A 26,532-nucleotide genomic window follows, 5' to 3' on the forward strand; every position below is an offset into this window, starting at 1 on the left:
CAAAACAGTTAAAATAGAAGTTTCTATGAACATTATGTTTTTCAAAGGACTAAAAATGAAATTTATGGCTTATTGGGCTAAAATTTGGGCTTTTCGGCCCATAGGCCCAAAGTTGCGAAAAAAATGGATCTAAGGAGGCTGAAATGGTAACTTTCTCAAAACAGTGGGTAGGAAAGTAAATAAACTTATTTCAAGGGTTAAAATGGCCTTATTTTCCAAAAAGGATCTAAAATGCAAAGATTTTGGGTTTTGGGTAAAAAGTGTAAAAATTGTGAAAAAGGTGGACAAAAATGCAAATCTTTTAACTAAAGGGTTGAAACTTTCCAAAAATTTACTTTTGGGCTTAAAACATTATTTAAATAAGTGTTTGGTTTAAAGATGTCAAGAAAAATAGTCCAAGGACCTAATATGTCATTCTTCTTATAAAAAGGACTAAAATTGCCAACTTTACCAAAATAAAGGGGCTGAATAGGTCAAATTAATGTTTCGGTCAATCATATTAATAATAATAATAATTGGGTCAAAATATACAAAACTTTATAACTTATGGGTTTTGAATAGAAAAATAACTATTTTATAAATCTATAAACCGTTATAAAACAATTTCGTGATTTATACGACATATCGATTAAGCAACTCGCAACATTAATTCTATATAAACCAAGCAAACGTTCAAATGGTTGGGCTTGACAGATTCTAATCATGCTTAATGGGCCTTCGTGACTCATTAACATGGCTTTTGGGCCCAACTTAAATAATACATGTTATTGGGCCTCCTGTGACCCAATTTCATGCTAAATGGACCCTCAATGGTTTTTACATGCTATTGGGCCTCAGTGGCCCGTTAGCGTTACTAGTAAGGTCCAAATAAATTATATGCGAAATGGGCCAACGCGCTTTTCGTATGCTCGACAGCTTAAATAATATAAGAAATTAGTAGGGCCTCGTAGTCCTCTTCTTCTCGTCTGTTAGGCTTACCTTATCTTCAAGTAAACTAAAATCGGATCATTAATCAAGATTAAACGAATTTATGTGGATTGAATGAGTAATAACGGGTGACACCAATAGTTGTCGGTCGTAGTCTGTAGTTGTAATCAAAGTCTACTGGAGGGAGAGCGAGAGTTTGTGTATAGATCTATACGGGGGTGACTCCCCCACACCTAAGCTGTTCGCTATAGTTAGACTCGGCCAGTCTAGGGTGACAAAGTCTTAAGATCAAATTTCGGTGTTCATTAGAATACTAAGACAGACGAACTAGTCATTATCATGCATGGTTATAACGACTCACGTAGAAATCCGACATCATTAATCAGGGGAAATCATTAATCAAAGGAAAATCATTAATCAAGGGAAATCATATTCATTCGATGTAACGATTCAATAAAGCAAAACAATCATAACTTTTATTCGGAAGACATCAGGTTTTCCGGGGAAATAAATCTTACTCACTCGTACTTTCAAACATTATAATGCAAAACTTCTCATTTATTCATGTTTTGAAATCATTCACGCATATACTTACAGGATCATCACAATATTTTCAAGAAAAGTTTTATTACAGAAAATATCGGATTTTCTGGGTTTTACCAATGACATAAACTACTTTTCATCAAACACACTTATGAACTCACCAACATTATATATGTTGACCGTTTTCAAAATAACTTGTATTCTCAGGTAGTCGTTAGTCAAGGAAGCATCCGGTGTGTTGAAAGTTTCTTTTGTAGTTGCTAATCACCAAGCACTTTATATTTCGAAATCATGTAATGTAAACCTTGTACTTGATGTAAACAATGCGAGTTGTACTATGTAATGGTTGGCGATGCATGTGTTATGTTTCATATATATTCATTGTGATGATATTTCAATTTAAGTCACACGAGCCCTCGGATGTTTCCGCCGTCTGGTTCGGGGGTGTGACATATTTCTTAGCTTGTGGTTGGTCATTTTGGTCCCTTTGGTTGGTGATTGTGAGCTAAGGTCGTTTTTGGAGCTTCTCCTTGTAGATTTTGACATATTATTGATTTCTTAAGCATAAAGTTGCAAACTTTATGGTGGTTTTGGTCTCATGCATGTGTTAAGTCATTTATTAAGCTCTTTTGAGCTCTAGAGCCCCATTAAGCCATGCATGCACATAAAGTTGGCAACTTTACGTGATAAACCACCTTAAGGAAGTGAAATTTGAGTTTGGGTTGAAGTCTTAATTGATTAAGAGCTAAATATGGGAAGATGGCCAAGTTGGTGGAGTACACTGGGAGTACAAGAAGGCACGCTGCATGTACAAGCCCTCAAGCATGTACACTGAGCATACGAGCTGAGTACGCCCCGCATACTAATTAGTTTGGGCTTCGGTCTATTTGGGCTCTCCGTTTTGGGCTATGTTGGACTTTGGTTGCTTTGGGCCTTGTTAGGCCATTAGAAATCTATTGTTGGGTTGTTGAGATTTTATTGGACTTTCTTGGGTGAAGGCCCATGAAAGGGATTGGGCCCAATTTGGAAAATTGGGCCATATTTGGGCTTTGGGTGATTATTTTAGAATTTGAGCTTTTTGGGCAATTGGATTGGGCCTTGGCCTTGGGCCAAGTTCGGGAAAGGGTAAAAAGGTATTTTACCTTAATTTGGACTCTGAGTGTGAGTCGGGATCCGATTATTAATTGGATGTTATTTTGTGATTGATAGCGCGAGGATTTTAGCGGATCTATAGCCAGAAAACTATATGTGGGTTTCAGTTGTCTGAGGTGAGTCTCCTCACTGTTGTTGGGTTATGAGCATTTCATAATTCCTATGGTACACATGCAACCCTAAAGCTTTGGATCTAGGTTTTTCTCTAATTGTACATGCAATAATCATCCAAAGCTATAACCCTAATCTAGCATGCTATTTTCGAAATTAATACCTAATACAAAGTTAGATGATTACCTTTCAATTGTAGCTAGCTTGATCTTCAACCTTTGAGAACTTAGCACCTCAAATGTGATGCCTCCAATAGATCACAAACACCACTAGCAATGGAAGAATATTAGAGAGAGGCTAGGGATCACAAAAATTCGGTTGGTACTCTTCTTAGGGTTCAAGTAGCCGGATTCTAAAGTCCCATGGGGTCTTTATATAATTGAGGAACTAGGGTTTCAGTCAAAACCCTAATCCAGTTGCTTAGTCCTTAAGCAGCCCATAGGATCCTTCCAGAAGGCCCCTTGGACGAATTCTATGTGGATTCTCACATAGATTTCGTCCACTCCTTCCTTATGGATCCTAGGCCCAACTTTGTAACTATCTTATAATTACAGTACCAGTCCCCTTAATTTAATTAATCTCTTTTGACCACAAAATTAATTCTAAATTAATTCTTGACCAATATTAATTAAATAATATGATTTCTCTTTTAATAATTATTCCTATAATATATTAATAAATCATAATTAACCTCTTTCTCCATAATTCATCCATTCAAGTTGCTATGGTGAAGGCAACCCAAAAGGACCATGCTACTATCGGGCCAAGTACATACCAAATATAGTTATGGGCTTAGACACCTAATCCAATAGTTTTCTACTTGGATAAGTCTAATAACTATAAAGGCAAGTACGAATTCAAAAATTAGCAATCGTAGCTCTCAAAAGTTGTTGTCGAACTTTGACACGTCCTATAGATAAGGGATCATGTAGTCCTCCGTTCACAAGATATCATGCAGACAAATACATGGAACATAGTCATACTTATTGTCCAGCAGTTTGTTTCCCGATTTCTGATTTGTCCGACATAGAACTTAATTGAACACATGAACTTAGTCCTGACCGGGCCCGACACATAAGTGAAAACAAAATCATCGAGGGGCCCAAGATATTGTTTTTAATCCTCCTAGGATAAAAGGAACAGATAAACTTTGACTTATATGCTTGTACTATTTACTCATTAAATCATACACAACAATACGTTTTATAACATTAAGTTACTGATGTATTTACGCATTAAAAATGCACAACCAACTTGTAAACAATAACTCATATATCTCGGTTTAAAGACTATACGATATTATCGTCTCATAATCACTCGTGATTAATTCCATGAAGTGATTCACGTGAGCCTGGGTTTAATCCAATACTCAAATCTTATTTCAGGAGCACTCATGAACGTTGCAGCAAACCTTTGCTATGTCTAAACGTTTAGACAATCTACAAGCCAATTCATGACAGTCTTGCCTCAATACCTACTTCCAAAGTATGATCGACTGTGGATGGTTTGAATAATCATATTATCATGGAAGTCAAAACATGCAAAATGAAACAATAGTAAATAATTGACACAAGACAGTAACATTACTTATAAATAAAACACCTTTATTTAATCATCAAATGTCAATTACATTTTATCTATTACAAGTTTCTTAATGGCTATCTAATCACTAAAACTAATATCGTCCTTCATCCTAATACTCCTAGCATGCTGCAAGTGCTTAACCCTACTCAGTCCCTTCGTAAGGGGATCTGATGGGTTATCCTCTGATGATACCCTCTTCACTACGAGGAGTCCCTCTTCTACCCGATGTCTAATGAAGTGATGTTTTCTGTCGATATGCCTGGATCTGCCATGATCCCTCGGTTCCTTGGTTAAGGCGACCGCACCTTCGTTATCACAGAAAATCTCCATAGGCTCCTTTATGGCAGGTACAACTCCAAGGTCTCCGATGAAGTTCTTTAGCCATATCGCCTCCTTCGACGCTTCGCTCGCTGCTATGTACTCTAATTCGCACGTTGAATCAGCTACGATCTCCTGTTTGGAACTTTTCCAAGTTACTGCTCCTCCATTTAGGGTAAAGACCTAGCCCGACTGAGAGCGGAAATTGTCTCGGTCGGTCTGAAAACAGGCGTCGCTATACCCTCGCACTCTCAACTCATCACTCCCACCGAGGATAAAAACCCATTCCTTAGTCATCCGCAGGTACTTAAGAATGTTCTTTACCGCAGTCCAGTGAGCTCTACAAGGGTTCCCTTGATATTTGCTGACCATGCTCAAAGCGAAGGCCACATCAGGGCGAGAACACGTCATAGCATACATGATCGAGCCAACAGCGGAAGCATAAGGTACTCGACTGATTTATGCTATCTCAGCTTCGGTACTCGGATTTTGAGTCTTACTCAACTTGGTATTGCTTTGGATTGGTAACTCCCCTTTCTTGGAATTCTCCATGCTGAAACATTTCAACACCTTGTCCAAGTAAGTACTTTGACTAAGTCCTATTAGTATTTTACTCCTATTTCTCAATATCCTTATCCCTAGAATATAAGCAGCTTCTCTGAGGTCCTTCATAGCGAAGCACTTCCCAAGCCAGGACTTAACCTCCTGCAAGGTTGGGATGTCGTTTCCTATGAGTAGTATGTCATCCACATATAAAACGAGAAAGCTAACTATAATCCCACTGGCTTTGACATATACACAGGACTCATCCTCGCTTCTCGAAAAACCAAACTCTTTGACTTTCTCATCGAAACAAAGATTCCATCTGCGAGACGCTTGTTTTAATCCATAGATGGATTTCTCAAGCTTACACACTCTATTAGGGTGCTTCGCATCGACAAAACCCTCTGGCTGACTCATGTAAACATCTTCACCCAACTTCCCATTTAGGAAAGCGGTTTTGACATCCATCTGCCATATTTTTTAATTATGAAATGCAGTTATGGATATCATAACCCTTACAGATTTAATCTTCGCTACTGGTGAGAAGGTCTCATCATAGTCAACTCCGGGAGTTTAAGTAAAGCCCTTCGCAACCAATCGCGCCTTATATGTGTGTACTTTCCCATCAATGTCGGTCTTCTTCTTGAAGATCCATTTACACCTGACCGTCTTACGACCTGGCACATTGTCAACCAAGTTCCAAACTTGATTGTCATACATGGACTGAATCTCGCTGTCCAGAGCCTCTTTCCATTTCGCAGACTCTGGGCCCGCCATGGCTTCCTTGTAGTTGTTAGGTTCATCCATATTTATTAGTGTAATATCACTAATAAACATATCACCCTCAGCAGTTATTTGGAAACCATATAATACGGGTGGAACACTAACTCTACTGGAACGTCTAAAAGGTAAGGACTCGTCAATTGATTCAACAGGAGTTTCCTCCTCGGGTTGAGTGCCAGTGTTAGAGGTTACTTCATCGTTTGATTCTTGAAGCTCTTCAAGATCAATTTTCCTCCCACTGTCCTCTTGGCATATGAGTCCTCTCTTTCGGAAAACCCCTCTCCTCGCAACGAAAACAACATTGTCACCCGATCTTTAGAACAAATATCCAAGGACTTCTGTGGGTAGCTGATGAAAATACATCGCTCACTACGAGGTTCAAGCTTTTCGTGAGTCTCTCGTCTTACGAAAGCCTCGCAACCCCAAACCTTGATATGTGCCAACGAGGGAACCTTCCCTGTCCACATCTTGTTAGTTGTTTTGGCAACCTTCTTAGTTGGGACAAGATTAAGGATATGGGTGGCAGTCTCTAAGGCATACCCCCAGAATGAGATAGGTAACGAAGCTCGACTCATCATGGAATGAACTATGTCCAACAAGGTTCGATTGCGCCTCTCAGCCACACCATTCAACTGCGGTGTCCTAGGCGGCGTCAATTGTGAAACAATTCCACATTCCTTAAGATAGTCGTAGAAATCGATACTAAGATACTCACCACCTCGATCGGATTGGAGCATCTTTATCTTCCTGCCGAACTGATTCTCCACTTCTTGCTTAAACTCTTTGAACTTTTCAAAGGTTTCTGACTTGTGCTTGATTAAGTAGATATACCCATATCTGCTTTAATCATCGGTAAAAGTCACATAGAAGCGATTTGCATCCCTTGTGGTGGATCTAAAGGGCCCACATACATCAGTATGTATGAGATCCAATAAACCCTCACCCCTTTCACAAGTACCAGTGAAGGGTGACTTGGTCATCTTTCCAAGCAAACAAGATTCGCATGTGTCATCTGACTTGAGGTCAAATGACTCCAAGACTCCATCCTTTTAGAGTTGGGCTATGTGTTTCTTGTTGACATTGTAGGGTTCAAAGTACTCCATGGATTATGGAAATGGGCCCCCTTGATGAAGTGTAGGTTAAAAGCCCAAGACTTGTCTTTTCCCTATAAATAGTCATGTATTATTCTTTATTAGGGTTAAGAGTGAGGCAAAATGTAGTGCCAAACATTGTGAGGTTTCTTATGTAGAGTTAGATTTTTTAGTTTATTCTGAAAGTGTAATTTATTCCTCATGTTTTGAATAAATCGAGTGATCATTCGACATATCTTCTTAATTGAGTTTATTCTTATTTTCCGCATCTTGTTCATCAAATTACAATTAGGGTTTTAATCCCAACAAGTGGTATCAGAGCGGGTCTTTGAAGATCTATTGATTTTTGAAGTATCGGTTCTTGATTTGATGTTTTTCTGCACAAGTTATTGAAGATTATTGGTATTTTGGCATTTTGGAATCAAAATTCTGTTCAAGCAACTGTTCATGGAGAATTATGTTACTGTTCATCACTGTTTATCTGAGTATGTTCTGATTCGATCTGATCAATTGTTCAATTCAAGGTTATCTGATTTCTTCCCAGATCTAGTTCACTTGATTAAGCCAAAAAAAATTTTATTCAAGTTGATCTACTGTTCTTAAGCCCAATTTCTTCCGTCTACTGTTCATGCGCTTTGGGCACATTTATATTTATTTCTTTTCATTGGATTACACCTATTTTTTGTACTTAAATTCGCTTGTTCTGTATCACCATCGACACTTCTAATGGTTTAATTTACAAATCGATTTGGTGATTGAATCCGTTTGTGATTTGTCCTTTGACGATTGATGATAATTTCATGTTATCATTGATTGTGCTTGTGGGTACAAAATTGTTCTTTGATGTTATTGAACCTTATTCTTGACAAATCAATATTTCTTTTGAGAATCGATGATGAACAGACGATGAACAGTGGGTGTTTGATTTGATGATTAAAAGATGATTTTGGTGTTTATCAAGTATTGTGAAGGGTTTGCAATCGTAATTGGGGCTCAATCGGAACAATTTGAGCATGCAATTCGCTTTTACTGGTCAACCTTGGAAGTCAAAATCGATTTGAATGATCTTACCTGTGAACGGTCTAGGAATCGTGATTGCGATTCAGGGTTCGCACTCATATCCTTTCAAAAGGAAAAATTAAGACAGGTTTCAGGCTTAACTGTTTACTGTTGGTATATTTGGTGCTTGTAATGCTCGCATTCTGTGGTCACAATGATTCGCAGGCACCAAAATCATTATCGAATTCGTATTGGATGGATTCGCTATCGGATTTGGGACTTAACCGGAACTATATAAGGGTGTTTGCCATTTGCAGGCCATACCTCGAAAGTTAAAATTGATGTCAAAAACCTTACCTGAAAACGAATGAAATCGGTGCTGGAAATCAATTGGTATGAACAATGGTCAAACCGAAATGCCAAAGTTGTGATAATGCGAACGTCTTACCTGCGAAAGTTTAGACTATGGATTCGTGGTTGTCTTTGATTTGCATCTGGATTTAATTTGGTGACTCATAGCGAACCACTTGCAATTGGAACTACAATCGGACTCGGATTCGGAGTCCCAGTAGGCACGAATTTCAGAAAGCGAACCTTGTGCTCGGAACGAAAGTGAAAATCAGTGTTGCTTGGATTCGTATTCTAATCTTCAACTTACGAAAGTGAGGTGTTTCACACGTTAAATTAGGGAAGAGGATATTAAAGTTTCATTTTTGGTCCCTGCAACTTCAGTGATTTGACAGTTCTGGTCCCTGTATTTCTCGTGACTTGGTGGTTTTGGCCCATTTCCAGAAATTGTTACAAATGAAGGGGAGTATGATGCAGAATTATTATATCAGTCCCCTAACTTTCAGCAGTGTGACAGTTTCAGCCCATTTTTCGAAAAGTTTACAAATTGAAGGGCTCGTGAACAGTTTTGGATTCTTTAATGCACATATTTTTTCATGAACAGAAAATTAAGGATTACATCAAGTCTTGGCGGTTCGGAAAGTCGTTTTTCGCAATAACGTCACATTTTTTTTTGACTTTTTCGGATATTTTTTAACTTCATTGTTTATATCATTTTGTCGCGGGGGACCACAATAATTATTTATCCATTCAAGATCATTCTCATGACCATTTGAAGGCTTTATAATCACGTTTTTGATTATAAATCGGGGAAGAATTTGGTATGGACATTCGAAATTGGATTTGTGACTTTTCAAATTTAAAGATTTTTGATAAAGCTTGTGGTAGAATTATGAAGGTAACTTTTACAGTAGCAGTTCTTCATCGAGCTCTTCTAAAGCTTTTATAGAGAAGTAGCCTTTACAGTAGCAGTTCTTCATCGATCTCTTCTAAGGCCTTGATATATCTCCAACTTCTAGTATTTTCTTGATCAAGTGGCGTTACGAATCTTAAAATTTGGGTTGTTACATGATATTTTTTGGTGGCTTATATCATTAGCTTATTTGAAGATCATTGTGACTTGGAGGGGGAGTTCTTCAAAGACAAGAAGTGATTTTGTTTCTTTATTATGAAATGGATTTTTATGGCGGGTTTTTGGCTTTATTGAAGATCTTTGGGATTACATTAGAAAATGAATTTTAAAGACATTACTTCAGTGCTTGGTTTATATATATCCTAGAACCCGTTTTTGAAGACTATTGAAGAATCAAGATTCATGGATTGCTTCAAATATTCCTCGTTGCGAGATCATTTCTTATTTGCTAGATGCTTGTTTTGGAAGTTGAAGCCTTGTCATCCATTCCATAATTTGAGGGGGAGATTGTAGGGTTCAAAGTACTCCATGGATTATGGAAATGGGCCCCCTTGATGAAGTGTAGGTTAAAAGCCCAAGACTTGTCTTTTCCCTATAAATAGTCATGTATTATTCTTTATAAGGGTTAAGAGTGAGGCAAAATGTAGCCGCCAAACATTGTGAGGTTTCTTATGAAGAGTTAGATTTTTTAGTGTATTCTGAAAGTGTAATTTATTCCTCATGTTTTGAATAAATCGAGTGATCATTCGACATATCTTCTTAATTGTGTTTGTTCTTATTTTCCGCATCTTATTTATCAAATCACAATTAGGGTTTTAATCCTAATAGACATGTCCAAGACGACAATGCCACAAGCATGCTTTGTCCAAACCATTGGACGAATTGATATGAAACACATTATGTTGTCTACAACCATCACAGTTTCATATATACTATTACAAGGCAATGCTTCAAAATAGAAAGTACCATTATAGAAAACATTTATAGAACCAATTTCACTATTAAACGAAAATCTAAAACCTTGTTTATACACACCATGAAAAGAAATAATGTTTCATGTCATTTCTAACGAGTAGTAACAATTATTCAACTCTAAACCTAACCCACTACTAAGCACTAAAGAATAAACTCCAATCTTGGTGACAAGCAACGCTTTCCTATTTCCCATGATCAAGTTCATCTTCCCATGCTCCACATCCCTACTTATTCTTAGACCCTGCAAATCAGAACAAATGTGAAAACCACATCATGTATCAAGGACCCAAGAAATAACATGTGATGAGTTGTTAGATTGAATAGTATAAATACCTGAGAAGGTGGGCTTTATCTTCCCATCCTTGATGTCCTGCAGATACTTCGGGCAGCTTCGCAGTGCCCTTTGTCGTGACAGTAGAAGCACTCTGCATCCTTTGGATTTGAAGAGGGAGTAGCAGAACCATCTTTGGTCCCACCAGAAGAGGATCCATCATGGGGCTTACCCTTGTGGCTCTTAGAAGTAGCCTTCCTTTTCTTCCCTTTCCCTTTCCCTTGTCCAATTGAGAAGACAGGGGCAGCAACAGTAGGAGTAGATGCAACAGACTTTCCTTTCAAACAACTCTCAGCAGTGCGCAGAAGGCCTTGGAGCTTGTTTAGAGTGACCTCCTCATTGTTCATATGATAGGTCATACGAAACTGATCATAACAAGGAGGCAAATAGTGTAAGATAATATCTATGACCAACTCTTCGTCGAAGTTGACATTTAACATCAGCAAGCGGTCCATGAATCTCTGCATCTTTTGTAAGTGGGCGGTGATGGACTCTCCATCCTTCATCTTTGTAGTAATCATGGAGGCGATGATCTCATACCTTTCCTGCCTCGCACTTTGATGGTACCTTTCCAGCAAATCTTGGTGCATATCGTAGGGATAGAAGTCCTCCTAGGACTTTTGGAGTTCGACAGTCATGGTCGCAAGCATGATACACGACACCTTTGTCGCGTCTCTCTCATGAGCATCATAATGAGCGATTTGCTCAGGAGTAGCAGTGTTGTGGTCAATCTCCTTCAGCTCCTTGTCGAGAACATACTCTTTGTCCTCGTAGCGGGTGACCATGCGAATGTTGCGAATCCAATCATTAAAATTGGTTCCATCAAAGATCACCCTCCCACATAAGTTCATGAGGGAGAAAGACCCAGAAGGGTTGGAGCCAGAAGCGTTGTTGTTTGAAGTTGACATCTGAAAAAGAAAAGAGACAAAGATTAGATTAGATAAGAATCTCCAATTTAACACCCAAATGAAAAGTTCGGGCTAGGACCCAACACAATTATTTACAATTAGAAAAGGGATGCCGTAATCTAATTGCAAATAATTTAAGGTAGGTAAATGACGATTTACCAATTTCCACCATGAAAAACGAAAAAAAAAATATTAAGTGTTAAATGAATTGAAATTCCTAGATTCTTTTGAGATTCATTGAACTTTTCAATGGCATGTTTAAATCTCGATTATGCCCTTCAAGTTTGTGACTGGGATACCAAGGATCATAAACAAGGTGTGAATAACCATGAAAATGTGCTTGGTACTCTCGATGTCATTCATCACCTAATCAATGTGTCGGTTAACCACACACGCTCCATTGATCTATGATAAACATCGAGCTACCCTTTTCCACCCTTGCTAGTCCCAAATTAGTGTGCCGGTTAGCCACACACACTCCACTAACGACTTGGCAAGGTGCAATGTGCAATTTCATGGAATAGCATCATTTTCACATTTTTCCTAAAGTAAATAAGATTGGGAATTTAGGAAAACATTTAGTTACTTTATAAAATCATTATACTTATTAATGAGGAATTAGTTTGTCCTATCCTACCCATTCGGCTAACAACCCTCCACTAGTCAAGAGTGCGGTGGGTAAGAGTGGATACCAAATGGCGGTCATTTTACTGGCCGCTTCCTTAAACACCCCTTATAGACCAACTTCGTGAATGAGGCATACTAACGGTAAGACTGACTCGTCTTATACATGTATATAATTATTAATCTTTTAATATTATAATAGTATAAGGGTAGAATTCTAAACTTTTAAAACCCTAGGGTTTATAATTTAAATATTTTAAAATTAAAAACTTTTAAATTTAAATTTAAATTCCAAAACTTGAGGGCAAATTTTGAAACTTTTCAAAATATCTTTTAGATCAAATTTGAAAAATAATTAAATAATCATATAATTAATATTTATCACATAATTTGACCTAATCCTATTTATGGCAAGATAATTCACATCAAATAATACAAATAATTATCTTTATCATATAAACTAATAATTATCTTATAGTTTGACAATTATCTTCAAATTGGATTATGATATGCATTACCATAACAGATAAAACGATTTTTTATTAGAAAAAAAATTTATGGTAATCATCCAAATACAATCTTAGCCAAAATCCCAAAAAATTTCGTCAGATTCCATTCCGTGTCATGGAAGGCTATTCCACGTCGTGGAATCAAACAAAATCAAAAAACAAAAATTTTCAGCTTTGAAAAATTAAGCATAGCATCAAATTCAATAGAAAAATGACCTAGGCTCTGATACCACTGTTGGTTTATGAGCATTACATCATTCCTATGGTGCACATGCAACCCTAAAGCTTTGGATCTAGGTTTTTCTCTAATTGTACATGCAATAATCATCCAAAGATATAACCCTAATCTAGCATGCTATTTTCGAAATTAATACCTAATACAAAGTTAGATGATTACCTTTCAACTGTAGCTAGATTGATCTTCAACCTTTGAGAACTTAGCACCTCAAATGTGATGCCTCTAATAGATCACAAACACCACTAGCAATGGAAGAATATTAGAGAGAGGCTAGGGATCACAAAAATTCGGCTGGTACTCTTCTTAGGGTTCAAGTGGTCGAATTCTAGAGTCCCATGGGGTCTTTATATAGTTGAGAAACTAGGGTTTTAGTCAAAACCCTAATCCAGTTGCTTAGTCCTTAAGCAACCCATAGGATCCTTCCAGAAGGCCCCTTGGACGAATTTTATGTGGACTCTCACATAGATTTCGTCCACTCCTTCCTTATGGATCCTAAGCCCAAATTTGTAACTATCTTATAATTACAGTACGAGTCCCCTTAATTTACTTAATCTCTTTTAACCACAAAATTAATTCTAAATTAATTCTTGACCAATATTAATTAAATAATATGATTTCTTTTTTAATATATTATTGCTATAATATATGAATAAATCATAATTAACCTCTTTCTCCATAATTCATCCAGTCAAGTTGCTATGGTGAAGGCAACCCACAAGGACCATGCTATTATCGGGTCAAGTACATACCAAATACAGTTATGGGCTTAGACACCTAATCCAACAACTGTATCCATTGGTCGAAGGCATCAATGATGGCTCATTTTCTTATGTATTGTTGGAAGAGCAAGGGGTGGCCCTTGGCATTTTATAAAAGACCCGACGGTGGCTCCTGGCAAATCTATATACAAGATCGGGTTTGAACCCTGGCAATTAAGTAGATAGTTAGTTGTAGATTGTATGCTTGTTGTCTTTGTGATACTTGCATGGAAGACCAGGATGTGGCTCTTGGCACTTGTCTGTAAGAACTAGGGTTTTGGCCCGACTTAGTAAGGAAAGACCATGATATGGCTCGTGGTATAATGGCAAGACTACGGCTGGCACATAACATTGTTTATTATATGTATGGTATGCGGTACTTTGTGTATAGTATGCGGTATTTTGGGGAACTCAATAAGCTTTGTGCTTACGGTTTTTTGTTTATGGTTTCAGGTACTTCCGGTTCAAAAGGGAAGGGCCCAGCTTGATCACAGCGCATACACCCATGTTTTTTCTGCAACTTTGTGATTTTGGGATTGTACTCTGATAACTGTTTTATTATGAAATACTTTTACATGGTTGAGTAAAAGATAAATGGATGTTTTGATTGTATTAAAAATGAAATTTTTACCTTGAAATTTTGGGATGTTACACTCTCATATACCATTTTACCATCTTCTACCACTTTATTATCCCACATACAACTATAGTTGCTCATATTTCTCACTTACCATTTTATTATCTCATCGATCATTCCAATTCAACAGATATCTCAGCTATCTTTATTTTTAAAATATATTTAAACTAGTTTTGATCCTATACTAATTCACACTAAACTTGATCCATAACATATTTCATAGCAAAAACATTACACCATTCTTTGAAGATGTCTTTCGATTGTTCGGAAGTCATTCCCAATTCTAGTTGCCCTTCAACCTCCAATAATGAGATAAGGGCTTGGGGAATCTATGAATTTATGAGGAAGAGGGTAGATTCCAGACAAACAGAATACGAAGAATTAAAATTGGAATATAAGAAAGTCAGACAACAAATGAAGAATAATGTAGGATCCGTTGAATACAAGTAAAAGTGGATAGTAAACACACAAAAATGAAAGCCGAGCTGCAAATCATTAGATAAAGTCCAAAATGGAGCTGACATTATAGAGTATGTGTTTTGGATTTTATGTGAGAAAAATGACTGGAACTGAAGCATGGCTTAATAAAGAGAAAACAAAATCCTCGTACGACTATCCTGAGTTTTATCTCATAAAAAAAAGAATATATATGATTTTGTATGTATGATTATTCTTAGTGATCATTTCTAATAATGAAAAGGATGGATGTTGTTTTTATGTTTTGTTTAAAACTTATTTGATATTAGTATTGTGGGTTTGTTAAACAAAGCTAAACGTATGATCATAAGTAATAGCAACCCATGTTTTCCACATCAACCAAAAAATAAAAACTAATATCAAATATTCATATGGACTACTACTTGCTCAAAGACTTTCTAGAGTTGAATATCTCAAGAACCCAACATATACAAACCCTACACAACATTTCAAGTCAGGATGTTACGATATATCCATGACATTCACAAATGTATATGTGAATCTCTTAAGGGGGACATCATCGATCCTTGGCTACCCTACTACTGGATAACCAATAATACGATGTGGATACAGGTTCACATAACTATACAAAAATATGGTTTATAAACAATTAGGCACATGTAACTGTCAAAGCTTTAACCATCTAATGCCTCAAGGGAACAAATTTGGTTTTCTGGTATCAAATGTTTGGATAATAGCAAAAGTCTCAAAACCTAGATCTGTTAATTTACGTATGACAATGATAGATGCCTTTTTATGCAACTTTTATCGTAATTTTATTAGCATTTTCTATCATATTTTATGTTTTTTCATAGCCATTAGATTAAATAATGTTCAACTCATGTATTTTGTCAGAATTCTCGTACTGCTCATGTTTTTATGTCATTTTCAGATATTTCGAGTGAAGCGTTTATTTGGAAGCGGCTTAGATGCATATTTGGAGCTTAATGGAACAAAAACACCAGAGGAATCTAGAACATAGGATGAATTTGATGAAACAGAAGAACACGAGTCTGAAACGCGTGTTTTATGATTTACACGGTCGTGTTTTTGGACACACAGTCGTGTTTTTGATCTTGCTTTTTGGGTCAAAAACCAACTTTCAGGACTTTGAAGGCTTTACATGATCGTGTTTCTTCATAAAGCATGATTGTGATTTTCATTCTGCGTTTTTTGTTGTTGTCTTCGTATATATAGTCTCCATTTGTTCCAGTTAGAACCGTAGCCATTCCTAGTTGACCATAGATGATTTTTGACGCGTTTTTTCTCCATTTTCATCAATTTCTGAAGATCTGAAGATTGTGGATCATCTTTCAATTAGTTTAGTAGCATTAGTCGTTTAATTCTTCTTTTTATTGTTTTGGATAAGATATTAGTAATTTATGGCTAAAACCTTATATTTATGTTTTGCAAAGATTAGTACTTTTGATGTGATTAATCATTAGACTTGCTTTTTATTGTGTAATTCTATATAGTTATATCAGTATTACGCTTAATGAATGTTTGATTTCTGATTCTTTTTAGCATGATCGCCTAATTTATGATTAAATCAATCTAGTTATCATTTGTTGAAATCTGTAATTGTTTTAATAAACTTGTAATAAGTAACAAGTAATATATCGGTTCCGCATTAGGATTTGACTTTGTTATAAACTAAAATTTCATACTTTTATTCTTCCGAGCTTGTGAGAAGTATTGAATATTGCTGGGAATTTTATGTAGATCATAATGTTGCTTTTCTGACTTGATTAAGAGCTTGTTTAATTAGGTTAATAAAAAGTTAGGATTAACTGAAGAGCTTTTTTGGTTCATTAATTAGGTAAAAGAGAACTTACTAGAGCTTCTTAGTAGTTTTCAATACCATCTTAGATAGAACACATCTTAAATAACAGGTCTTTGTTGATTGCATGATTGGGAAAGTCGTTGCAGAGTTGAATTTGCTTTTTATTATTGAATTTACTTTTGTTATTTTCACTGTTGCTTTAGTTATTAATTTTACAACAAAACTCCTCCTTTTATTATTTTCTGTATTTGGCTAGTATGTGCCTTAGACAAAGAATCATTAATCATTAGGTTGTGTCGATGAGAATTCGGCCATGCTTCCCCATGCTACCCATTAGTGCAACCAAGCAGTGATAATTTTATTTGTTTAAAACGTCTGCGACAACGTTTTTACAAATCGGCGTCGTTGTCGGGGACACAATGTTGCTAACTGTTTTATGCCCAAATCTTTACATACATGTAATTTAGTATTCGGTCTAGAAATTGAGAAACCCACAAAGAAGCTGAAGAAAAAAACAAAACTTTGGAAGAAACAAGTTGGTTCCTCAATTCCATCAACTTCCTTACCATTAGAAATCACCACACCACAAGCCAATCGCTTGTGGAACGAACCAGAACATAATTTTCCATTCTTCCCGAAAGCACCACCATCTTCACCCTCTCAAAGCCCACATAAAACATATTCCCAACCACCTTTTGAAAAATCCGAACATAGTGACCATTTTGAATCTTATTCTAACAAATCAACCATGAGTGACGGAGAAGGAAAAGAGAAAACCCTTAGACAATGGGCTACACAAGGAGTCACTCAACAACCTCTCTGCATTATCTTTCCAGAAGCCCAAAATTTCAAACTTAAATCTGGGCTGATATATCTTCTCCCCATATTCTAAGGCGTAGAAAATGAAAACCCATATAAATTCCTCAAAGAATTTCACATGGTTTGTTCTAGAATGAAGCCACATGTCATCACACAAGATGAGATCAAGTTAAGGGCATTCCATTTTTAGTGCAAGATTCAACTAAAGAGTGCCTCTACAATCTCCCATCCGACCCATAATCACGTGGAACGAACTTCTAAAGTTATTTTTAAAGAAATATTTTCCAGAAGTGAGGGTTTCAAACCTTCTCAAAGAGATCCTTACTATCAAACATGGGAAAAGAGAAGCTCTACACACCTACTGGGAACACTTCAAAAAACTGCTTGTTCGTTGCCCGCAACATGGAATCAATGATTATCAGTTATATTAGTGTTTCTACGAAGGCCTGACACCCATGGAATGAAGACTGATAAATGCTTTCAGTGGTGGATTCTTAGGTGACATGAAACCAACTAAAATACGAGAGCTGATAGGAAAAACTCGCCATTGAGTCGAAGCATTCCAAGAACAAAGACGAGTGGTATGCTGATTAACCGTGAGGGGTTAATGAAATAAATTCTCCTCACTTAGAAGCTCATATTTATGAACTGACAAAAGCAGTTATGTTGCTGAAAAAAGAAAAAGGAATCATGTATGCGAGAAAACAGTGTAGAATATGCGTGAAGACTAAACATTCCACTGATATGTGTCCACTACTGCAAGAGGATATAATTGTAGTAAAAGTCGTCAGAGGCTGTTAGCAGAATTTTCAGAATAATTTCCAGCAACGACAACAATACCAGAATAGGCCTAGATTCCAACAATAGGGAAATTTTCAACATCAGCCCGGTTTTCAGTATCATCATAATTTCCAACAGCCGTGAATTTTTAGCAGCAACCTTCGAATTACAACATGGGAATTCCAGTGTGGCGTTGGAAGATATTGTAAAAAGATTATCCACTAGTACTCACACGTTCCAAAAGGAAACCAGAGCAAGTATAAAAATCTGGAGCAACAAATATCTCAACTTTCCACTTCTATGAGTCGAATGGAGTCTCAAGGGAAATTACCAGTTCAAACTGAACACAATCCAAAGCATAATATGAGCACCATATCCTTGAGAAGTGGACAATTTTATGAAGGCCCAAGTAAACCAAATACATAAACAAAAGAGGCTGAAGAAGAAACTGAAGAAGTGGTGATTGAAAAAGAATCTTAAAGATATGAAGAGAAAGAAACTCCAGGACCAACAAAGTTGATTCTAAAGGAGTACAAGCCAGTGCCACCATTCCTATCATGATTGAAAAGGACGAAGCACGAACGAGAGGACGAGGAGTTTATAGACACCTTTCGTAAGGTGGAGGTAAATATCCCATAACTTGATATTATTAAACAAGTTCCCTGTTATGCTAAGTTTTCAAAAGAATTGTGTGTTTCAAAGAAAAAGCTAAAAATCGATCCAAACAATTAAAGATGACAAAAATATTTATGCTATTTTACAAAAAGGTTTACCTCCAAAGTGCAAGGATCCGAGAATTTTCTCGATTCCTTGTAAATTGGGTAACCTAACTTTTCCAAAAGTCATGCTTGATTTAGGTACCTCAGCTAATGTCCTCCCATTATTTGTTTTTGAAAAATAAAAATTGGGGCCTCTAAAACAGACCGAGACTATCATTCAGTTGGCTGATCACTCAATAGTACACCCAAAAGGTGTATTGGAAGATGTTTTCGTCCAAGTGAATGAACTTATTTTTCCCGCTGATTTTTACATTTTGGACATGGGCAATTTAGACATATCTGATAAAAACTCAATTATTTTAGGAAGGCCTTTTATGAAAACTGCTAAAAGAAAAATTGATGTTTTTTGATGTGTGTTTATTTCACTAGTTTTAGTCCTACTTTTTAAATATAATTTAGACACACAAAAGGCAGTGTACCTGTCAATTGGTGGTATAATTAAGCAAGCAGGGTATCGAACACAGGGAACGGTAAATAAACTAACTACTAAATTATCTAAAAAACAAATAATAAAAGAAAAGGGGTTTTATCTAGTTTTGCAAGACTAGAAACTTGAGCTCTTATCTAACACTTAAACAAAGCAATTAACAGCTAAACAAGTAAAAATCAACTAAATTCAATAATAAAGGAGACTTCTGTTCAGGTTCGACTTAATTATTCCTATGGTTGAATTTATGGCACATGCAATGGATTAATTTGTCATTGGCTACCGATTAATGTGATTAGGTTCATGATCACTATTACTAATCCTTAGAAAACAGATCAATTCAAACAATGGTGAATTGGTTAAACTAATGAGTTTCCTAGTTTATTGATCCGGGTTTAGTAAGACTTGTAGTTAGCTAATAAAATTACTAATTCAATTAACTTCTTGTATGATGGTTCGTCACACAAGTTCACACATTGACTTACCTATTTTCTAATTAACCCCTAGTTTCATGTTCACTATTCCTAGGCATATAACATTGTTTTCACATAAATTATATGAGACAAGCAATTAATAGATGTTCATGTAACTTAAAAGACTTGATAATTAACAGAAAATAGTTATTGTCAGCATATAAGAGTGTTTAACAAGCTCAACAAAACAAAATTCACCAAATTAAATAATCCAAGCCATAAAATTCAAACCATAGTAATAAGTTTGTATACCCTAAATAGAAGCTAAGAGTTTTTAGCTCATAACCATGGAAGAAAATATCTCACAAACTGAACCTAATGATCTAAACATGGTATAAACACTGGATTAAGAAAAGAGAATAAGGTTGTGCCTTTTGATCTCCTCAAAATTGGATGCTAGGGTTGATTCTCGATTTCCAGGGCTCCAACAGTACTCTCAGTCGTAATTCAGTCTCCAAGGGTTCCAGAGAGGCTTTTGTTTCGGGCTATTATGTCCTATTTATAGATTTCTGAAAGTATGGGCAACTCGCCAAGTCCAGTAACCGACTCGCCGAGTCCCTCATTAAGAATCCGTGTACGGCAAGGACTTTTAGTGCTTCGCGAATGTTCGTGCCTACTCATCGAGTAAGTGTCCAACTCGCCGAGTTCTTCAGGTTTTTGACTCTTTTTCTTCTTTCTTCAATTCCCGAACTTCCGATTGCATTTCTCGCTTCCTTTTGCTTCCGAGCACGTCTTTTAGGCTGAAAATACAATTTAAACATAATTAAGTACCTTTTGTTCATTTATTGAAATAAAATATCCAAAAAGTATTAAGATTCTACACAAAATATATAACTAAATATGCACATATCAAAATACCCCACACTTGACTTTTGCTTGCCCCCAAGCAAAACTGAATTTTAGCACACTAGCATCACATAGGATAATCCCAATGAAACACAACCATTATGCCAAGACCGCAACGCATGCATTTGTGTCTAAAATTTTCCTAAGGACCCCCTAATCCTAAATACTTACAATCGTCATAAACACTCGCCCACTTCTTTTGAACAACGCTCATTTTATGCATCCCTCCGAATCCATCCGCAGAAAACTTTCTTAACCTCAAGATATTTTTGGTCAAGCAACCCAAGCATACATAATCTAGAAAATTACAACTCTTCGATACCACTATGGAGCTCTTTGGAATTCTTTACTTCTTTGATAATTTGATCTTTGATTTCTTGAATTCACCACCTTTTTGTTTGATTTTTGGTATCTTAAACTTTTTGAATTTCTTCAGAATTTTGATCTTTTGATCTTCATACTTTGACTGCTCCAAAATTCTTACAACTTTTTCTTGTAATTCTCTCTATTTTTTTAACATATATCTCACTTTTTTTCACTCAATACCTACATGCTTAAGCAAGGGAGCTCAACTTCAACCTTTATTGGTTAGAGATATTAGTATTCCTGGATACATTTCAAGTACACGATGCTAAACATGTTGCGTCCCTCAAACTAAGCGAGGTTGTGTTTTTGTCCCATGATTTCACTAGAACAAAGGGGGCCACAAATGCACTAGAACGTGTATAGGCTCAACTAAACATTTGGGTCCTAATAGAACCATCAAATACAATATTAGCATGGAATCCTAATTGCCTTTACCAAAATTTTCTAACTAGCCCTAGCAATTTTAATGCAAAAATTTCAAAATTTTCAAAAATTTCAAAAATTAACTAAAATAACCAACCCATACCCCACACTTAATTTATGTAATGTCCCTATTGCATATTATGCATGATAAAGAAAATAACAAAGTAAAGAGGGAATTAGAACAAACTCCCCTGGGATAGTAGTGGCAAAGTTGATCTTCTTCATTTAAAGCTCCTTCTTTATTTGACTTTAGACATGGGAACAACTCATCCATGCCTTGGGTGTCATTCATCTCGCATGGTTGACAACCCTAATTATGCAGGAAAAAGTCTTGGAAATTCTCAGGAAATAATCTTCAAAGAATATAACTAATGCATGTATCAAATGTGGTCAAATCGTAAACTCGAAAATGTAATCATGAGTGACTCGTCGAGTTCATATGAGGACTTGCCGAGTAGTAGCGTAACTAGCAGAAAAATCGCGTATTTTCACTTGGACTCGTCGAGTCCTATATGTGCACTCGACGAGTAGGCGTTGTGTGGAAAAGAATTATATTCTGCTGCAGGTCTGATTCTGGTGTGTTTGAGCAACATCAAAATGACATTCCCCTTCATTTTTCTTCAGTATATTGGCACTCCTTTAACCCTCTTTCATGATCGGACTCAAACTTGGACTCAAAACTTCTATTTTCTTGTCTAGACTCGACTCTTCACATTATTCTATCTCTTGCTCTATATTCTTGCATTTTACCCTATATCCAAATTCTGAAAGGACCAAAGCAAACACATGTAATAAAAAAGGAAAACAAACAATCCTAAAAATACTACTTGTTCAAAACAACCCAAACAAACAAAATAAATCAAACAAAATAAAAAGTGTTTCACAGCAACCACAAAATTAAAATAAAAAGGATAACTCAATCTTCATCTTCTTCCTTATCATTACCACCTCCACTTCTTTCGGCTCCACTTCTTCTTTGGCTAATCCTTTCATCCCAACTTCTCACATACAGATACTCGGGCCCATCCATTGGTGTAATATTCATTTGATTAAACAAATGAACAAATGAACTATTATGATAGTTCATGTTCCTTGCGAGATCATCTTGGTACCTCCTTAGCTCCACATTATACCAATCCGTTGGCAACTCATCATCAACCGGGATCACCGACGGGTCTTCTTGAACATTTTATCTTCGTGACCTCACCTGCCTACCCGGTTCCTCGGGTGCCAAAATAGCATCATCATTTGGGATGGCAATTTGACCACCACCATAATCTTCCATAATTCGTGCTCTCCTATACAATGTGATACTAAATGAAGGTGTGGGTACCATCGTCAAGAAATTCCCAGCTCCTCTTTCCAATATACCATATGACCTCGCCAAACGGGTCACAAACATGCCACCATTGATCTTTGAGGTCACCCCCTCCTTGACCGCTCCTTCTCCCAAATATTTCGCCAAGCAATAAGGCATGTTGCAGAATGTGTTTGGCATAATAATACACCATAAATAGAAGACATCAAGAGTCGGGACTTTATCATCATCCTTCCACATGTTTATGGTGCTAGCGATCAATCTATGAATTAGATGATGAATGAGGGACCGAATACTCCCCTCTTGGGCTGAAGAAGGAATGTAAATTCGATTCGCTATGGTGTTCCACCAAGTTGAACCAACTACACCCTCTGGAAGATCCTTATGGCAATGATCCAGAAAGGTTCCAAAGTACTCAGTCATGACCACAGAGTGGTCATAAATGTCCATTCTCCAACTCAATTCGGCGATGCTGCACTGTCGCACTTCCCAACCAAGGCAAAATGTGTGGGCATTTGGGTTGTAAATATCATCACCCTCTTGGAAGGTAATTGTGGAGAAAAATTCCCAGAAAAGTTCTCGATACACCGGCTCTTGGATACGGAAAAGCCGACGCCACCCATCACATGTAATTGAAACCCCGTCTCGTACAAAAGCCTTGACCAAATATGGGGTCAACTCCTCCTCCAACCCTTCTTGTCCCATACAATCTCAATCAATTTCATTTGGTACATAGATTTCCTTCTTCTGCAATGTTTCCAACTTCTTCTTTGCTCGAACTAAGGTTGACTTGGAAGTTATTTGGGAAAAATTTATCCAAGGGATGTCCCCATGGCTGCTTCCACGTGAGCTTTTTCCTCTTCTAGACATTTCCTTTTGCCAAGAACTGGAAGAAATCACAAGAATTTGGAGATGGATGCTTGAGAGAACCTTTTGCTTAGCGAGTGTCGGCTGTGGTGGCTAAGTGAATATGATTTTTACTTTTAGGGTTAAAACCCTAATTCACAGAATGTAAAAAAAAAAAATTCTAGTTAACACGTGTACTCGTCGAGTAGGTGTACCGACTCGACAAGCAGATGCACGATTTTGCAGAAATGTCGTGAATTCTCAATTGGACTCGCCGAGTAATTGTACCGACTCGACAAGTTTTTGACTCTGTTTAAAACTTTTTTGCGTTTCTTAAATTTATTCCACCACACCCCACACTTAAGCATTGCTTGTCCTCAAGCAATCATGTTAAGCTAATAAGAAGATTTAGATAGGCATATCCTAAGGAAACCAATAAAAGACGAAAAATAAAACGAAAAAGAAAGGTAAAAAGAAAGCAAAATCTAGTATCGGGTTGCCTCCCGTAAGCGCTTCTTTTTTAGGAGTCTTTAGCTGGACTCCTACCCGCTCTACGTTTCAGCGGCGTCCTCCAAGTCTAACCCTTCTTCAAGTCCTTCATCCTTTGGCATTCCTTCTTCATATCTCTTAACCCGATGTGTTAGAAATTATAATATAAGATCTAATCACCACGAATAACGGCTCGGATACAGTTACTGTGTGACAGATATTTATATTAATTGGATATAAAATGCGGAATATAAACAATAATAGTTGCGGAAATAAATATGGGATTATTAGTCACCACTAGAAAGCAGTAAATGACTGAAAGCTATAAATAAAGTAAATAACTGTATTTAAATAACGTTAAGCTGTAAATAATATAAATAACTGTATATAAATGTTAGAAGTTAAATAATATGTATAAATATATATAACGGGTTTAGAACTGGACGGATGAAGCGACTGGTCTTTCAAGTAAGTTCGCCAATAAATTGACTGAACAGGCTTAGGGTTGGACTGGTAACCTAAAAGACTTTGTCACTATTTGTTCAATAGTTCAATCCGGAATATGATAAGTAACACAAAATTCTTTTTGTTTCAAATTTTATGTAAAACAATTTGTTTACATAAGGGTTTGAAGGTTTTCTTAATTTTTGGATATATTTCTCTGGATACCCGATTTTCTCTGGCGTCTCTCTGGAGTTTCCCTTGGTCAAAATCGACCACGAAACTTCCTAGATGTAGGTAAGGTTCTGAATAATTTGTGGTAAAAATCTCTCCAGGGTTTGTTGGATGTATTATACCCAGTTAGCTTTGTTTCTGACTTGAAGATTCTGATCTGGTGAATCGAAATCTATCTGGATACCCAATTTTGTATATCGTCTCTCTGGGGTTTCCCTTGGTCAAAATCGTCCAGAAAACTTCCTAGATGTAGGTAAGGTTCTGAATAATTTGTGGTAAAAATCTCTCCAGGGTTTGTTGGATGTATTGTACCCAGTTAGCTTTGTTTCTGACTTGAAGATTCTGATCTGGTGAACCGAAATCTATCTGGATACCCAATTTTGTATATCGTCTTTCTGGGGTTTCCCTTGGTCAAAATCGTCCAGAAAACTTCCTAGATGTAGGTAAGGTTCTGAATAATTTGTGGTAAAAATCTCTCCAGGGTTTGTTGGATGTATTATACCCAGTTACGTTTGTTTTGGACTTGAAGATTCTGATCTGGTCAACAGAAATCTATCTGGATACCCGATTTTGTATATCGTCTCTCTGGGGTTTCCCTTGGTCAAAATCGTCCAGAAAACTTCCTAGATGTAGGTAAGGTTCTGAATAATTTGTGGTAAAAATCTCTCCAGGGTTTGTTGGATGTATTATACCCAGTTAGCTTTGTTTCTGACTTGAAGATTCTGATCTGGTGAACCGAAATCTATCTGGATACCCGATTTTGTATATCGTCTCTCTGGGGTTTCCCTTGGTCAAAATCATCCAGAAAACTTCCTAGATGTAGGTAAGGTTCTGAATAATTTGTGGTAAAAATCTCTCCCTTATTATCTTGTTGAGTTGTGCTCGGTGATTTTTTTCTTAACTTCGAAATTCTGATGTCGAAAAAACAGCAAGGTGGAGATTTTGTGGTGGTTTAAAGGATGTTTGGAGGAGGTTTAAGGTGGGTATTTGGAGGATGTTTGGAGGGTATTTGTAGGATGTTTGGAGGGTATTTGTAGGTTGTTTGGAGTTGTTCTTGGTGTTCTTGGTGTTCTTGGTGTTCTTGATGTTCTTGGTGTTCTTGGTGTTCTTGGTGTTCTTGATGTTCTTGGTGTTCTTGCTTCAAGGATGAAGATGAAGATGATGTTGAAGAACTTCTTGAAGATGCAGGAGATGTTCTTGGTTGAGAGGTTTTGGTGTATGGAGAGGTTTTTCAAAGTTTATAAGAGGTTATGAATGAAAGAGCACACAACTCTCTTATATACTAACTTACATATACATACACTTTCCATACATACATACAAGTATACATACACACACATAAATATCTAAGATGTATGGATTATTGGCTGTCAAATAAAGAGGTGGAGTAGTAGAAGTCAATTTGGTTTTTGCTTCTTTGATTTGCAAGACAAGTATTTGGTATAAATACTAGGTATTTGGTATAAATACTTGTATTTTGGAGATGTATCTTTTCTTCACTAGGTATTTGCAAATGAAATACAAATAAATTAATATACATAAATTCAATTAAGATTAATTGAATTTACATAATTAATCCAAATTGTTTTGAAGTTTGACACTTTTAGCCCTTGATTGGTTTTTGTCTTCAAACGTGGTTGACTTTCCGTCTTTGCGTATTTCGCCTTTGCGTATTTTTGTTTAATTACGAATCCATGAAACCTGAAATAACTGATAATATTTGTCAGATTAAATAAATA

Source organism: Lactuca virosa, chromosome 3 (assembly GCF_052849685.1).
Source record: "Lactuca virosa cultivar CGN04683 chromosome 3, Lactuca_virosa_CGN04683_v6, whole genome shotgun sequence".
Lineage (NCBI taxonomy): Eukaryota > Viridiplantae > Streptophyta > Magnoliopsida > Asterales > Asteraceae > Lactuca > Lactuca virosa.